A 6,000-nucleotide genomic window follows, 5' to 3' on the forward strand; every position below is an offset into this window, starting at 1 on the left:
CACAACTTCATGCAATTTCATCTAGAAAGTGTTCAGATCAATTCAATTCAGTTATTTATAATAAATAATAAATAATCATTCGGAAGCAAAAACTCAATAACGCAGTTTAGTATGATTAAAGTTAATATAATAAAACGGATAGTTCCGGTCCTTGATTCTGATTGGTTGAATTCTAAGCTGTTGTAAATTGTTGTTGCAACCACAACTGTTTCTGAGGAACTACATTTGTAGTTTGTTTAAAGAGTTTTTATCTGTTCTACACGTGGCTGGTGGCAGTGATCTGCTATAGGTTGAATGTTGGCGTGATTTCTGCTGATTAAGGCCGGTGTACACTAATCTGCTAATCATTAGTCTGTGCAGTGGCATGTGGGTGGCACTGTGGGCACAGATGCTAAACTGAGAGGGAGGCACAGCTGGCTCGACTCTCATTACATGAGACGCCCTACTGAGAGACAGACGTCCCTGTTAGCAATCTTAATGTGTAGGACTGTGTTAGCCGCTCTACGCTGGCCGTAAATTACAACCTCATTAGCAGAATGAGAGTTTAGACTTTTATTTGCACCACTGTGCTTGCATTAGATTTGATTACATCCCAATTAGCAATTGAAGAGATTAGCTCTGCGTCGGTTATGCCACACTAGCACTGCATTCAACAGAGCTACATCAGCAGAGCTACATTAGCCTTGCGCTATTTACAGACATTCCACTCTTCCTAGAAGACTGGAATATGTGTATAAATGCAGACAACAACACAGATTTCTATCACAGCATGTCGTGTTTAACATCCTGTGTGTGTGTGTGTGTGTGTGTTTGGAGTATATTCAGTTATCTGGAGGCTTGTCTCTGTTTGATGGTTCTACAGAAAGAGCTTTGCATTACTTCACTGGATCAATAAATCTTTACTAGTAGAGAGACAGAGACATTCGCTCTCTATATTTCTGGATGGGTTTATCTGATTAGAGGGTGGAGGCTTGTTTTCGTGTTGTTTTTGATGGCTTGATCATTGGGTTTCTGGGTGCTGTTTGTATTTGATTTTAATTAGCATCAGAATTTCTGTGTCATGCAATTTGTCTCTCTTTTAAATGAAATGCTTCATGCATCTTACAGCTGTTGTTTCGCTGTGTTTTTAGGTTTGAGCTCCTCAAATGCAATTGTAATGTAAAATCCATTCACATTTTTTAAAAGCAGGTGAAGTGTTTTTAGTCATTGTTTTTAATAAACTATTTATTTATTTATTATTTACGCTTTGTATTCTTAGTTGTTTTAACATATTTTTAGTCATTGTACAACAATAATAATACTACTACTAATAATAATACATTTCCTCTTATTTTAATTTTTTGTTATATCTATTGTATTTTTGTATTTAAATTAAGTCTCTTTAGTTATTATATTTTTTATAATAATAATAAATTATTATTATTATTTCCTCTCTTTATTTTTTGTTATATATATTGTATTTTTGTTTTAATATATTTTAGTCATTGTATAATAATAATAATAATAATAATTTCCTCTTATTTTTATTTTTTGTTATATCTATTGTATTTTTATATTTAAATTAAGTCTCTTTAGTTATTACATTTTGTAATAATAATAATAATAATAATAATTTACTCTTGTTGTATTTTTGTATTTAAATGAAGTCTGTTGAGTTATGTTTATTAATATAAGGTTATTATTATTATTAATATTCTTATTTCCTCTTTTTATTAATTTTTTGTATTTTATTTATTTATTTATTTTACTCTGAGTAAATGTTCAGGGCTTACGATAAACAAAGTTCTATTAGGCTAATGAACAATACATTAGATTAACATGCAGCCCTAAAAATATGTCAGTTAAATTGCCCATTTCGATTTCATGGTGTCTTTTCATGGTTGTCATTCACCTTCCTCTACGCACTGTAAAGACTAGGCGATAACCCTCTACAATCGCAGTAGTCTGTTCGATTTTTCATCAAGAGCAACACAATAGCATGTTCTATTAGACCGCGAGTTTATTAGGCTTGAAGTTCATTACAAAGGAGTTCAGCAGCCAGTGGATCCATTAGAGCAGAAGTCAATCACAGCAGCAGTCAGTCCATTAGATCCTTCACTCATTACAGCATCAGAGTGTGACCCTGCTGCTGTTAGAGGATGACAGGCGCTCCACAAGGTGTTTCGGCAGTCATTGTCCTTGTTTAGTGATGCATGCACTTTATATGGTACAAGACTGAATGGCTTGTTTGTTCAGACTAATTGTTGCATGTTTGTAATTATCCAAAAAGCTCAAGCAAGAGCAGTTGGCAAAATTTGGAAGAGACGAAAATGACTATAAGGAGCATAAGGTATACACATGGTCACAAAGGAATGTAAAGACTCATAGAAAGAGATCAGTGTCTTTTCATTTACCGAGTAGTGATGAAGACCAATCAGCAGTGGAGATTTCACCCAGAAGAGATTTTTTAGGAAACAAGGTGTCCTTTCAATTGCATTCCAGTAAAAATCCTAGTCATATAGCATATGTCGAGCATTTACAGTATCATAGAACGTTGAGTAAAGTGATCGAATTGAAGAGGAAAAAAACGAATAAACGAAAATAGAAATATAATCAATAACAGGCTAATAATAATAATAATACGGAAAACAACCATGTTAAATTTTTGCTCATTGTTGTTAATTTAACACCACTTACCTGTCTTAAACTGTCCTGATCGTCCATTTTGAAGCGCTTAATTAGCCAGAATAGCGTGTTTGGTGCCTGGTCCCACACTGATTGTAAGGCAAAACGTGATTGGTTGGAGCGAGAACACGCTACGATTGGTCGGCGCCACGTGACCAGTATCTGATTGGCTTAAGTAGAAGAGGGGTGGAGTCCATCCATTTGTGGATTGGTTTGCCTCTTGACGCTTGAAATGTCTCAAAATCCACAAATAAGCGCAACGATTTACAAATGCACAGGGAGCTATCCACAAATGCATGCAGCGATCTACAAATGCACAGGACGCGATTCACCAATGAATGCCAGGCAAAGTTGTGTTTGTGACATAAAAATATATCTGTGAATATGTTTTTTTATTTGCAAATCTCATTTTATTTTTTGTGTGAATTGAATTCTTGTTTGTGAAACTCTAAGATTTATTTGTGGATCTCATTCTATTTATTTATCAATACATTTTATTTTTGTTAATCTCTTTACATTTATTTGTGGATCATAATATATTTATTTGGAATTATGCAACGATTCTACCCCCATATGCACTTGTCACCTGTTCTTAAAACTTATAGCCATGATGAAATAAAGGCTTTTTAAAACTTTTTGAATAAGATTCAAGTGCCTTGAACTACTATTATTCTTACGAGTAATTGTTGCATGTATTCATTGTCTTTCAACGGTCAGGAATACTTGACTCTGATTGGTTAATCATGGCCTTCTGTCAAATATGTAAGGGATAATGTACAGCAAACTGCTTTCAATTACTGTTATTTCAGTATAATTAATAGTATTATAGTATGATTATTATTAATTATTTTGAATTTAGTTTTTTATATATTCTGTTTTCATTTTAGTGTAGGTTTTAATAGTTTTGTTGTGTGTTTTTGTCAGTTTTATTAGTTTTGTTGTTGTTTTTTGTTTTTTTTAGTAAACGGAAACTATATTGGCAACTAGCTGCAGTATTTTTCAATGAAAGTATAACTTAAAGATTATAAAATTAATTAACATAAATGTTTTTAAATAATTGTAGTTAATGGCAAAACAAATTTTTATTTAATCTAAATGAATTAGAAATATTGCCTTGGCAACAACCTGACATATTAAATGAAAGTGTCATAACATAGCGGTTAGCAGATCAATGAATGAGAGGGCAGCGTTACCAGAGTTGCCCATATACCACACCATGTTACAACACAGTAGGGCTACTGCAGACAGAAACAATACTGTACTACATCCATGTTTCCTGTCGGCTCAATTTTTGAGTGGACTTTGCTGTTCCGATTCGCATGAACGGTATACGAGTGGAGCGACTGAGCGGAGCGCACACGCATAGAGCGGGATAATACGCAGAGCGTCACACCACGTGAAAGTGAAACCTGAGCGGTGAACTAATTTTCGGCAGTCGAAATTTCGGTGCATCTCTAATTATTGGCGACATCAGAAATGGATATTATATAATAGATGCTTTTTTGAACATTTTGAATCCTTCAAAAAATTATTTTTTACACAGCACCCCTGCTCTCGACAGACGGCACTGCTTTAGACAACTACAAAATTGTGAGTACTATCAGCGCCTGAAACTTAATCCAATAGAAAGTACTAAAAATGAATTGACTGACATTTTATTACATGCTGAAAATGAGGGATGGATTTCAAAAAATGAACGTGATTTTCTATTTTTTAAAGATCCTAGGATTCCTACTTTTTATATGCTTCCAAAAGTACACAAACATCTGGAAAATCCACCAGGGAGACCTATAATTAGTGGTAATGGGTATATTACAGAGCTGGCTTCAAAATTTGTACATTATTTTATTAAACCATTGGTTAGTGAACTCACCTCATTCATTCAAGATACAACTCATATATTGAATATCGTTAAAGAAATGAAAACTACAGAATCATCTATACTGGTGACTATGGATGTTGAATCATTGTATACGAATATATAGACCATAAAGATGGGCTGGAAGCATTATCATACTATTTAGATATGAGACAATCTACTGAAAAGCCACCGGCATGTTTTATTATGCAATTAGCAGAATGGACATTAAATAACAACTTCTTTCTTTTTCAAGATGAATTCTATAAACAAATTAAAGGTCCAGCAATGGGTGCCTGTTTTCCCCCAAATTATGGAAATGTGTTAGGATTTTGGGAAAATAAATTTGTATTTTCTGATTCAAATCCATATTTAAAGAATGTGATGTGGTGGGGTAGATATATAGATGATATCATTTTGATATGGATAGGTTCAGAAGCAGATCTGTTAGTGTTTCATTCATACTTAAATAATAACAATGTGTATTTTTAATATTCAAAGACTCAAAGATTTCAGGAACGAGGTACAAAAACAGGGTGATCAACATGGCATTTAATAAAGCAAGAAACATCAGTAGAGATGAGTTATTAGTACAAAAACGTAAATCACAAGATTCTGATAATTCGGTTTATTTAGTTACAGAGTACAGTACAGAAGCGAATAGAATTAAGAAAATTATAAAAAATAATTGGGAAATTGTGATGAGTGATCCCCATCTCAGGGAAGTCATGCCTGAATCTCCCTCCATTGTATTCCGGAAAGCACCTACGATTAAAGATAAAATAGTGAGAAGTCATCTTTCCTCTAAGAAATTAAGCACCTGGTTATGCAGGAAATTACAGATGTGGCAATTGCAATCACTGTGACAATATGGTCAAGACAAATATGTTTAAAGATGTAACTTCACACATTGAATTTAAAGTTAAATCATTTATTAATTGCAATACCTCATTTGTAGTGTATGGGTTAGAGTGTCCATGTGGTTGTTTCTATATACGGATGACTACAAGGAAATTAAAGATCAGATTAGCAGAACATAAGAATGCCATTCGAGTTTGTAACCCTTTGTATCCTATGGCCCTTCATTATAAAGAGAAAAATCATGGTAGCCCAAGTACATTGAAGATAATCGGAATAGAACATGTCCCCAGATCAATAAGAGGAGGTGATAGGATCAATAGGCTTTTACAGAGAGAGTCTTTTTGGATCTATATACTGAAAGCAACTAGACTTCCAGGCTTAAATGGGGAATTAGACCTTGTACCTTTTTTGTAATAAGAATTCAGATCTGGAAGTATTATATTGTTGATCTTATGTTTTTTTTTGTTTTTTTTTAAAGACATTTATACTATGTACATACATTGATTTGTGGAGTCTGATTTATATATTTAAGTATTTTTTTATTTTTTTATTTTTTCTCCTTTATACATGATTATATTGTGTTTGATTTAATTTGATATGTAATCGTCGAACTTCCT

At 33.2% G+C, this 6,000-nt stretch overlaps 1 protein-coding gene across 1 annotated transcript in view; it reads left to right on the forward strand.

The window, feature by feature from the left end:
- The window catches only part of LOC107566511 (MAM domain-containing glycosylphosphatidylinositol anchor protein 1-like), a 159,516-nt gene that overhangs the window by 137,812 nt on the left and 15,704 nt on the right, over positions 1 to 6,000 (forward strand). The gene's annotated exons all lie outside the window — the stretch shown is intronic.

The sequence above is a fragment of the Sinocyclocheilus grahami genome, unplaced genomic scaffold (assembly GCF_001515645.1).
Source record: "Sinocyclocheilus grahami isolate Dianchi unplaced genomic scaffold, SAMN03320097.WGS_v1.1 scaffold1079.1, whole genome shotgun sequence".
Lineage (NCBI taxonomy): Eukaryota > Metazoa > Chordata > Actinopteri > Cypriniformes > Cyprinidae > Sinocyclocheilus > Sinocyclocheilus grahami.